This window comes from Zingiber officinale, chromosome 9A, assembly GCF_018446385.1.
Source record: "Zingiber officinale cultivar Zhangliang chromosome 9A, Zo_v1.1, whole genome shotgun sequence".
NCBI classification, from domain to species: Eukaryota; Viridiplantae; Streptophyta; class Magnoliopsida; order Zingiberales; family Zingiberaceae; genus Zingiber; species Zingiber officinale.
This window is the reverse complement of record NC_056002.1, coordinates 14,131,381-14,143,867: the sequence shown is the minus strand read 5'-3', so window position 1 is coordinate 14,143,867 and position 12,487 is coordinate 14,131,381.

Below are 12,487 nucleotides of genomic sequence, written 5' to 3'. Positions count from 1 at the left end.
TGGAAAAGTCCAAGCAGGGAGCTTGGCACGAGAAAAGTCCAAGTATGGAGACTTGGCACGGGGAAAGTCCAAACGGGGAGTTTGGCACGGGGAAAAGTCCTGGTGAGTGAAGCCAGGCATTCGGGAAAATCCTGGTGAGTGAAGCCAGGTGAAAATCCTAGTGAGTGAAGCTAGGTGAATGGGAAAGTCCTAACTGGGATGTTAGGCAAGGAAAGTCCGTGAGTGAAGCCAGGCAGGGAAAGTCCCGTGAGTGAAGCCGAGCGGTGGAGAAAGTCCTAACTGGGATGTTAGGCGGTGTGGAAATCCCGGTGAGTGAAGCCGGTGAAAGTCCCGGTGAGTGAAGCTGTGCAAGGGAAAATCCAGGTGAGTGATGATCGGACTTGGTGTTGAAAGTCCAAGTAGGTCAAAGGATTGACCGGATACTTGGCGAGGAGTTCTAGCAGTCAAGGGAGTGACCGGATGCTAGGGATGAAGTACCAATAGGTCAAGGTTGACCGGATATTGGTTTGGAAGTCTTGGGACTTGGTTTGGGCAAAAAAGCTCGATCGGTCACCGACCGATCCGGTGTATATTTTCTCGATCGGTCGATGACCGATCGATATCGAAGCTCTGTTCGGTTCTTATCGATCGCCTCGTGACCGATCAGCAACAGAGGCGAAAAGAAGGCGGTGATCGGTCCGCGGGCATCGATCAAAGATGCGACGGCCGGGACCGATCGAGACGATGTCGCGGAAGCCAGAGTTAGGATCGTGCGGACCGATCAACGGTTCCTGATCGGTCCACGCATCGATCGAGTACGCACTGAGGCGTAGATCGATCGATGCGTCCGGGACCGATCAAGACAGTCTGATCGGTCCGCAGACCGATCGGTTCTAGCCGTTGTGACGCAACGGCTAGTTTCTTCGCTGTCTTCTTCGCAGGTATAAAGAGGGCTTCTACAGGGCGTAAACTTCCTTTCTTCTTGAGCTTCGCTCTTGACTCTTGAGCCGGTGTGCTCTTGAGCTTTCTTGAGCTCTCATCAAGCTCGCGTGAGTTTCTCGCCGGTGTTCTAGCTTGGATCCGAGAAGTCGCCGCTTCATCAAGTTCCATCGACAACAAGAGGCAAGCAAGTGTTTTACAATTTCTATTGTTCTTGTTTGTTGTCTCTATTGTTGTACTCCTTTGTTTGCTGTTGCAAAAGATTGTGGTGAGGTTTCTCCACCCACAAGGAGTATATTATTAGCCGGTTCTCCGGGGACTCATCCACCGACGGATTGAGAGGCTTCGTCCACCTTACGGACACGCCGAGGAGTAGGAGTATCATCTCCGAACCTCGTTACATCGACGCGTTGAGGTTTGATCTTTTTGTTTTCGTTTCCTTGTTTGTTTTTCCGCTGCGCTAACGAATTGTAGGAAGAAACGCGATCGATTTGGGGCGGCTATTCACACCCCCCCTCTCTAGCCGAGTACGAAGGATCCTAACAAGTGGTATCAGAGCGAGGCCGCTATTCGACGGATCAACACCCGGGGGAGCACGGGCTAGAGATGGATCTCTATGGAGAAGACATCACCATTCCACCCTTCTACGAATGCGGCGACTTCGCGTATTGGAAGGTAAGGATGAAGTACTTTCTTATGACTAACATAATGAATTGGTTTTGTGTACAAGAAGGTTTTACTCTTCCGGTGGATAAGGAAGGAAAACCACTTGAGAAGAAGGAGTGGACAAGAGAACAAATTCACAAATCCGAAATCAACGAAGAGGTAACGAGAATAATTGAATTTTCATTGCCTACTAACATCTTGTGTAAGATAGGTTACAACAATGCCAAGGAATTATGGGATAACTTGGCCAAGTTCCATGAGGGAAGCTCAAATTCAAGCCATGAAGAGGAGCTAAGTGAGCCAAGTAGCTCACATCATGGAGGAGAAGATTTAGAAGTTGAGGGCCACTCAACATCTAAAGAAGAAGAGGAGGAGAGTTCCTCTTCAAGATCGGAGCAAGAAGAAGAAGCTTCTACCTCCGGAAGGGATGAAGATGAGAGCGTTCATCCATCCTCAACCCTAGGTAACTCAAGCATTTTAATTTCTAGCAAATTACACATAATGTGCTTCGAGTGTAGGGAATTTGGACATTACAAGAGTAAGTGTCCAAAGAGGGTAAGAAAGACTCCACCGGCGCCAAAGGTCAAGGAAGCCGGAGTCCCGAAACGCAAGGGCAAGGAGCACATCGTGTGCTTCCAATGCAAGCAAAGGGGACACTATAGGAGTCATTGTCCGAGGGGGAGGCAACCTCACAAGGGCAAGAGACCGGGCACATCGATAGGGGGAGCTAAGGCAAACCCTAAGGTAACCTCTAAGGTTCATTTTTGCAACTCTAATAAAATGCATGCTAGGAATTTTATTGCACTTGTCAATAATAACAAGCATGATAACCTTAGGAATCAATACATGTGCTTAGGTGCCAAACATGTGAGCCTAGATAAGGATAACACTAGGAAAGCCAACCCTAGAATTACCTCATCTAAGGTTAAGGAGAACCTAGGTAGGAATCCCAAATCAACTAGACACATGCCTAGGAATGCCTCAAAGAAAAATGACAAATCAAAAATTGAGGTATTAGAGAAGGAGAATCAAGTCTTGAGGTCAAGACTTGATACTTTGGAAAAGGCTCTTAAAAACATGGAGAAGTCATCTCTAGGGTTTAAGAGTCAAAAACCCAAGTCCAAGGACAAGAAAGGTTTGGGTCACAAACCTAAGTCCCAAATGGTGAAGCCCACTTACCACAATGTTCCATTTGATTATGGAACAAAACCTAGGGCTAGGAAGACCATTACCAAGGTCACAAGGGGAGTCACCCCTATAGTTGACCTTGATGAGACCCAAATGACCAAGGCTTTAAAGCCTAAGAGGGTCATTAGGAGGGTTGCTAGGGAAGTTATCCCTAGTGAATATTTAGTGAACCCAATGAGCTCTAATAGGTATTGGGTTCCTAGGAGCATCTTCTCTACCCCATAGATGGGTTAGAGAGTGTCAACTCCAATAAGAAGGGTAGTTAACCCAACTTTGAGGAAATTGACACTCAAGGAGCATTTTCAAGGTTTTGAGAACTTTTGAAAATGAAATGGAATTATCATTTACTCCTTTGAAGAGCTAAATGTGCCTAATGGTGGAAATATCATTTTTAATCTTAAGTGGCACAATTTGAGGAAAACCTAGAGAAATACCATAATTGGGATTTTGGTTTTCTCTTAGGGATATATGGGCAATCTAGGGTTAGATTTTAAGTTAGCTAAGGCTAAGGATACTTAGATAGGGATTTAGGTATTTTATTTGTGCTAACTTGCCATGATTGGTTGCCATATGCCATGCCATGACATCATATTTATTTTATTATCATTTGAAATGTCATGATAATGCTTAGGTTATCTATATGTCATGTGTTAGTTTCGTTTCAAACTTTATGCCATGACATCATGACATTGGCACATGTTTTCATTGATGATACCATTTTATGCCATGTCATCATCTCTTGCATTAGTAATCAATTGAATTGATTTAAGGATGCCAAACCCACTTTGATATTGAGATCAAATTTGTGTTTAGAAAATGCATGAGACCTTAGTCTAAGATACCTAAACCCATATCTCACATCAAAATTGACTTGGATGTGTGTTGATACACTTTAAATGTGTGTGAGATATTAGGATCATGAGTTAGGATCAAGGTGCATAGTTCTTGTACCTAGATGAGCCTAATTCAAGAAAATTGGGATCATAGGGAAAGCTTGTGTACAAGTCATGTGCATATAGCCCTAAGATTGTGGTCCCAAATTAAAGGGTTTGAAATCATTTCAAAATTGTTTTGAAAAACCTTGATGAAGCTTTCCTAGTGATAGCATTCATCATTGAATATTGTGATACAAAGTTGACTTAACTTTGAACTATTTCAAAGTTTTTGAATTTTGTATCAAGATTTGAAAATGGAAGTTATTTTCATCTAAAACTATTTTTCCATGATAGTATATGTTATGAGGAATGTATCCTCAAAATTTCACAATTTTTCGAATTTTCTGTGATTTTCTAGAGGTTTCTGAATTTCGGAAGGAAATTCAGAAACAGAAATCAGAGGTTGTGGACCGATCAGAAGGGAGTCTGATCGGTCCAAGCAGTTGTGGATCGGTCACTGGACCGATCCAGAGGAGTCCTGATCGGTCCGGTGACCGATCAGGGCGTGCTAACTTGCCTGATTTCAGTCTGTTGTCTGAAAGTTCAGCTAGAAGTTGGGTTTTATGAATTTCTAAAGGTTTGGAACTCACAAAGACATTGTTGGTGCAATGGTCAAGGGGGAGTTGACCTTTAGGGGGAGTTTTACCTAATTGTCAAGAGGAGTTGACTTTTAGGGGGAGTTTGTACTCCTTAAGACTTTTGAGGATTAGTGATATGGGATTATCACTAAATTGATTGTTGAGTTTAGTATCAAGGGGGAAATTAAGAGTTTCAATGAAAGGTATGGGACTTTCATTAGAAGAAAACTCTTGACCTTGATACTCTCCTTTTTCTTTTTGATATGTGTCAAAAAGGGGAGAGTGTTCATTGGAGAATTATTGGAGAACCCAAGTTAGGTTATCGGGTTAACCTAAGCTAGGGAAAGAATGTCAAGGAATGTTCAAGGAAGAACATTGGAATTCTTTTTGATGTATGTCAAAAAGGGGGAGAATTATTGGAGAACCCAAGTTAGGTTATCGGGTTAACCTAAGGGGAGAATGTCCAGAGAATGTTCAAGGAAAGAACATTGGACATTGAAAGATGATTGAAAACCTAAGTTAGGTTATCGGGTTAACCTAACTTGATTATGGTTTTGTCAAACATCAAAAAGGGGGAGATTGTTGGTGCAACCTTCGGTCAAGGTTGACCTGGTTGACCCGACTCGAGTTGACGTGACTCGAGTTGTATTTTGATGTTTGACTTGGGAAGATTGTCGGTGCAATCTTAGGTCAAGGTTGACCTAGTTGTGTTGCATGTTGATGTTTGACACTCGTGAGAGAGTTCTAATCTTGATGTGGGACAAGAATAGATGTTTGGGAGATTATTGGTGCAACCGTAGGTCAAGGTTGACCTGGTTGACCTGATTCGGGAAAAGTCCAAGTATGAAGACTTGGCACGGAAAAGTCCAAGCAGGAGCTTGGAAAAGTCCAAGTATGGAGACTTGTGGAAAAGTCCAAGCAGGAGCTTGGCATCGAAAAGTCCAAGTATGGAGACTTGGCGAAACTTGGCAGTAGGAGCTTGCACGAGAAAAGTCCAAGTATGGAGACTTGGCACGGGAAAGTCCAAACGGGAGTTTGGCACGGGAAAAGTCCCGGTAGGGAAGCTTAGTCCTGGTGAGTGAAGCAGGCGGTGAAAATCCTAGTGAGTGAAGCTAGGTGAATGGGAAAGTCCTAACTGGGATGTTAGGCAGTTGGAAAGTCCCGTGAGTGAAGCCGGGCAGGGAAAGTCCCGTGAGTGAAGCCGGGAAAGTCCTAACTGGGATGTTAGGCGGTGTGGAAATCCGGTGAGTGAAGCCGGTGAAAGTCCCGTGAGTGAAGCAAGGAAAAATCCAGATGGATCAGGGATGATCGGACTCGGTGTTGGAAAGTCCAAGTAGGTCAAAGGATTGACCGGATACTTGGCAGGGAGTTCTAGCAGGTCAAGGGAGTGACCGGATGCTAGGGATGAAGTACCAATAGGTCAAGGTTGACCGGATATTGGTTTGAAGTCTTGGGACTTGGTTTGGGCAAAATACCAAGCACCGATCCGGGAATCTTCTGATTGGTCTCTGGACCGATCAGGATCCTCGCTTGGTCTCTTGAATACCTTGATCGATCGGTGGACCGATCAGGGAAAGATCAGCAAGCAAACAGAGAGTTCGGATCGGTCCATGGACCGATCCAGCCTCTTCTGATCGGGCTGTAGACCGATCAGTATCTGACAAATCGAAATTCAGGAATTTCAGTAATCTGAGATTCGAAGAAGTTTTAGGGTTTCTAAACACTGAAGTTTCAGCTCAATCCTTCGCAGGTATAAAGGGGCTGAGGGCTTCTACAGGGCGTAAACTTCCTTTCTTCTTAAGCTTCTGCTCTTCGACTACTGAGCTGCTGGTGTGCTCTTGAGCTTTGCTGAGCTCTCATCGCTGCTGAAGCTCTGCGTGAGTTTCCTGCTGGTGTTCTAGCTGCTGGATCTGAGAAGCTGCTGCTTCATCAAGGTTCCAGTCGACAACAAGAGGCAAGCAAGTGTTTTACAATTTCTATTGTTCTTGTTTGTTGTCTCTATTGTTGTACTCCTTTGTTTGCTGTTGCAAAAGATTGTGGTGAGGTTTCTCCACCCACAAGGAGTATATTATTAGCCGGTTCTCCGGGGACTCATCCACCGACGGATTGAGAGGCTTCGTCCACCTTACGGACACGCCGAGGAGTAGGAGTATCATCTCCGAACCTCGTTACATCGACGCGTTGAGGTTTGATCTTCTTGTTTTCGTTTCCTTGTTTGTTTTTCCGCTACGAATTGTAGGAAGAAACGACGATTTGGGGTGCTATTCACACCCCCTCTCTAGCCTCCGTACGAAGGATCCTAACAAGTGGTATCAGAGCGAGGCCGCTCTTCGACGGATCAACACCCGGGGGAGCACGGGCTAGAGATGGATCTCTATGGAGAAGACATCACCATTCCACCCTTCTACGAATGCGGCGACTTCGCGTATTGGAAGGTAAGGATGAAGTACTTTCTTATGACTAACATAATGAATTGGTTTTGTGTACAAGAAGGTTTTACTCCTCCGGTGGATAAGGAAGGAAAACCACTTGAGAAGAAGGAGTGGACAAGAGAACAAATTCACAAATCCGAAATCAACGAAGAGGTAACGAGAATAATTGAATTTTCATTGCCTACTAACATCTTGTGTAAGATAGGTTACAACAATGCCAAGGAATTATGGGATAACTTGGCCAAGTTCCATGAGGGAAGCTCAAATTCAAGCCATGAAGAGGAGCTAAGTGAGCCAAGTAGCTCACATCATGGAGGAGAAGATTTAGAAGTTGAGGGCCACTCAACATCTAAAGAAGAAGAGGAGGAGAGTTCCTCTTCAAGATCGGAGCAAGAAGAAGAAGCTTCTACCTCCGGAAGGGATGAAGATGAGAGCGTTCATCCATCCTCAACCCTAGGTAACTCAAGCATTTTAATTTCTAGCAAATTACACATAATGTGCTTCGAGTGTAGGGAATTTGGACATTACAAGAGTAAGTGTCCAAAGAGGGTAAGAAAGACTCCACCGGCGCCAAAGCTCAAGGAAGCCGGAGTCCCGAAACGCAAGGGCAAGGAGCACATCGTGTGCTTCCAATGCAAGCAAAGGGGACACTATAGGAGCCATTGTCCGAGGGGGAGGCAACCTCACAAGGGCAAGAGACCGGGCACATCGATAGGGGGAGCTAAGGCAAACCCTAAGGTAACCTCTAAGGTTCATTTTTGCAACTCTAATAAAATGCATGCTAGGAATTTTATTGCACTTGTCGATAATAACAAGCATGATAACCTTAGGAATCAATACATGTGCTTAGGTGCCAAACATGTGAGCCTAGATAAGGATAACACTAGGAAAGCCAACCCTAGAATTACCTCATCTAAGGTTAAGGAGAACCTAGGTAGGAATCCCAAATCAACTAGACACATGCCTAGGAATGCCTCAAAGAAAAATGACAAATCAAAAATTGAGGTATTAGAGAAGGAGAATCAAGTCTTGAGGTCAAGACTTGATACTTTGGAAAAGGCTCTTAAAAACATGGAGAAGTCATCTCTAGGGTTTAAGAGTCAAAAACCCAAGTCCAAGGACAAGAAAGGTTTGGGTCACAAACCTAAGTCCCAAATGGTGAAGCCCACTTACCACAATGTTCCATTTGATTATGGAACAAAACCTAGGGCTAGGAAGACCATTACCAAGGTCACAAGGGGAGTCACCCCTATAGTTGACCTTGATGAGACCCAAATGACCAAGGCTTTAAAGCCTAAGAGGGTCATTAGGAGGGTTGCTAGGGAAGTTATCCCTAGTGAATATTTAGTGAACCCAATGAGCTCAAATAGGTATTGGGTTCCTAGGAGCATCTTCTCTACCCCATAAATGGGTTAGAGAGTGTCAACTCCAATAAGAAGGGTAGTTAACCCAACTTTGAGGAAATTGACACTCAAGGAGCATTTTCAAGGTTTTGAGAACTTTGAAAATGAAATGGAATTATCATTTACTCCTTTGAAGAGCTAAATGTGCCTAATGGTGGAAATATCATTTTTAATCTTAAGTGGCACAATTTGAGGAAAACCTAGAGAAATACCATAATTGGGATTTTGGTTTTCTCTTAGGGATATATGGGCAATCTAGGGTTAGATTTTAAGTTAGCTAAGGCTAAGGATACTTAGATAGGGATTTAGGTATTTTATTTGTGCTAACTTGCCATGATTGGTTGCCATATGCCATGCCATGACATCATATTTATTTTATTATCATTTGAAATGTCATGATAATGCTTAGGTTATCTATATGTCATGTGTTAGTTTCGTTTCAAACTTTATGCCATGACATCATGACATTGGCACATGTTTTCATTGATGATACCATTTTATGCCATGTCATCATCTCTTGCATTAGTAATCAATTGAATTGATTTAAGGATGAAAAACACACTTTGATATTGAGATCAAATTTGTGTTTAGAAAATGCATGAGACCTTAGTCTAAGATACCTAAACCCATATCTCACATCAAAATTGACTTGGATGTGTGTTGATACACTTTAAATGTGTGTGAGATATTAGGATCATGAGTTAGGATCAAGGTGCATAGTTCTTGTACCTAGATGAGCCTAATTCAAGAAAATTGGGATCATAGGGAAAGCTTGTGTACAAGTCATGTGCATATAGCCCTAAGATTGTGGTCCCAAATTAAAGGGTTTGAAATCATTTCAAAATTGTTTTGAAAAACCTTGATGAAGCTTTCCTAGTGATAGCATTCATCATTGAATATTGTGATACAAAGTTGACTTAACTTTGAACTATTTCAAAGTTTTTGAATTTTGTATCAAGATTTGAAAATGGAAGTTATTTTCATCTAAAACTATTTTTCCATGATAGTATATGTTATGAGGAATGTATCCTCAAAATTTCACAATTTTTCGAATTTTCTGTGATTTTCTAGAGGTTTCTGAATTTCGGAAGGAAATTCAGAAACAGAAATCAGAGGTTGTGGACCGATCAGAAGGGAGTCTGATCGGTCCAAGCAGTTGTGGATCGGTCACCGTGACCGATCCAGAGAGTCCTGATCGGTCCGGTGACCGATCAGGGCGTGCCAACTTGCCTGATTTCAGTCTGTTGTCTGAAAGTTCAGCTAGAAGTTGGGTTTTATGAATTTCTAAAGGTTTGGAACTCACACAGACATTGTTGGTGCAATGGTCAAGGGGGAGTTGACCTTTAGGGGGAGTTTTACCTAATTGTCAAGAGGAGTTGACTTTTAGGGGGAGTTTGTACTCCTTAAGACTTTTGAGGATTAGTGATATGGGATTATCACTAAATTGATTGTTGAGTTTAGTATCAAGGGGGAAATTAAGAGTTTCAATGAAAGGTATGGGACTTTCATTAGGAAGAAACTCTTGACCTTGATACCCTCCTTATTCTTTTTGATGTGTGTCAAAAAGGGGAGAGTGTTCATTGGAGAATTATTGGAGAACCCAAGTTAGGTTATCGGGTTAACCTAAGCTAGGGAAAGAATGTCAAGGAATGTTCAAGGAAGAACATTGGAATTCTTTTTGATGTATGTCAAAAAGGGGGAGAATTATTGGAGAACCCAAGTTAGGTTATCGGGTTAACCTAAGGGGAGAATGTCCAGAGAATGTTCAAGGAAAGAACATTGGACATTGAAAGATGATTGAAAACCTAAGTTAGGTTATCGGGTTAACCTAACTTGATTATGGTTTTGTCAAACATCAAAGGGAGATTGTTGGTGCAACCTTCGGTCAAGGTTGACTGGTTGACCCGAGTTGACGTGACTCGAGTTGTATTTTGATGTTTGACTTGGGAAGATTGTCGGTGCAATCTTAGGTCAAGGTTGACCTAGTTGTGTTGCATGTTGATGTTTGACACTCGTGAGAGAGTTCTAATCTTGATGTGGGACAAGAATAGATGTTTGGGAGATTATTGGTGCAACCGTAGGTCAAGGTTGACCTGGTTGACCTGATTCGGGAAAAGTCCAAGTATGAAGACTTACACGGAAAAGTCCAAGCAGGGAGCTTGGCATCGAAAAGTCCAAGCAGGAGCTTGACTCGAAAAGTCCAAGTATGGAGACTTGAGATCGGAAAAGTCCAAGCAGGGAGCTTGGCATGGAAAAGTCCAAGTATGGAGACTTGGCATCGAAAAGTCCAAGCAGGAGCTTGGCACGAGAAAAGTCCAAGTATGGAGACTTGGCACGGGGAAAGTCCAAACGGGAGTTTGGCACGGGGAAAAGTCCTGGTGAGTGAAGCCGGTATTGGGAAAATCCTGGTGAGTGAAGCCGTGTGAAAATCCTAGTGAGTGAAGCTAGGTGAATGGGAAAGTCCTAACTGGATGTTAGGCAAGTGGAAAGTCCCGTGAGTGAAGCCGAGGGAAAGTCCCGTGAGTGAAGCGGGAGAAAGTCCTAACTGGATGTTAGGGCGGTGTGGAAATCTCGTGAGTGAAGCTGTGAAAGTCCCGTGAGTGAAGCCGGGCAAGGAAAATCCGGATGGATCGGGGATGATCGGACTGGTGTTGGAAAGTCCAAGTAGGTCAAAGGGATTGACCGGATACTTGGCAGGAGTTCTAGCAGGTCAAGGGAGTGACCAGATGCTAGGGATGAAGTACCAATAGGTCAAGGTTGACCGGATATTGGTTTGAAGTCTTGGGACTTGGTTTGGGCAAAAGCTCGGATCGGCCACCGCACCGATCCGATGTTTTTCTCGACGGTCGATGACCGATCGATATCGGTCAGAAGCTCTGTTGTTGTCGATCGGTGACCGATCAACAAGCGAACAGAGGCGAAAAGAAGGCAGGCTGATCGGTCCACAGACAAAGATGTCCCGACGGCCTGGGACCGATCAGAGACGATGTCGCGGAAGCACGCCGGAGTTAGGATCGGCCCATGGACCGATCCGGTTCCGATCGGTCCACGCATCGATCGTAGTACGCATGAGGGACCGATCGATCGGTCTCGGGACCGATCAAGAGTCCCGATCGGTCCGCAGACCGATCGAGTTCTAGCCGTTGCGACGCAACGCCTAGTTTCTTCGCCAGGTTCATAAAGGGCTGAGGGCTTCTGCAGGGCGTAAACTTCCTTTCTTCTTGAGCCGCTCTTGACCACCGAGCCGGTGTGTCTTGAGCTTTTTGAGCTCTCATCAAGCTCGCGTGAGTTTCCGCCGGTGTTCTAGTCGCCGGATCCGAGAAGTCTGCTTCATCAAGGTTCCAGTCGACAACAAGAGGCAAGCAAGTGTTTTACAATTTCTATTGTTCTTGTTTGTTGTCTCTATTGTTGTACTCCTTTGTTTGCTGTTGCAAAAGATTGTGGTGAGGTTTCTCCACCCACAAGGAGTATATTATTAGCCGGTTCTCCGGGGACTCATCCACCGACGGATTGAGAGGCTTCGTCCACCTTACGGACACGCCGAGGAGTAGGAGTATCATCTCCGAACCTCGTTACATCGACGCGTTGAGGTTTGATCTTCTTGTTTTCGTTTCCTTGTTTGTTTTTCCGCTGCGCTAACGAATTGTAGGAAGAAACGCGATCGATTTGGGGCGGCTATTCACACCCCCCCTCTCTAGCCGAGTACGAAGGATCCTAACAGATACCGCTCATTACTTATGCTTCTAAATTGGTTTAGGAGCATTGCTAACGTTATAAGAACCTATAGGGTCACACACAAAGGACAATTAGATGGAGATTAGGTTCATATGATGAAGTAAGAGGATTAGATTCATGTGATGAATCAAATTGGATTAAGAGTAATCCTAATTGAACTAATTGAGTTGGACTCAAGTTGATTCATATGTTCAATGAGTTTAATTTAGATTATGACTCATTGAATCAATTTAATTAAATGAATTAGATTCATTATATTAAGTTGGTTTGAATCAAATGGTTAGATTAGATCAACCATGAGAGAGATTTGGTCAAGTTTGACTTGACTTGAGAAGGAAGATGAAAGGTCAAGTTTGACTTGACCATTTGCCACCTCATTTGTGAGTTGACATTAGGAGGACCAATGATGATGTGCCACATCATCATGGCTAGCACATGTGTGTGACACCTCATGGAGGTTACAAATCTCCTCTTTAATGGCCACATTAAATGAGAATGGAGGTTACAACTCCAATAGTGGCCGGCCACATTTGAATTGCAAGTGAATGCAATTCAAGGCATTCGTTCCATCTTCTTCCTTGCTCTCATTCTCCTCTCCCTCTCCTCCTCCTTGGCCGAACCATCTAAGCTGC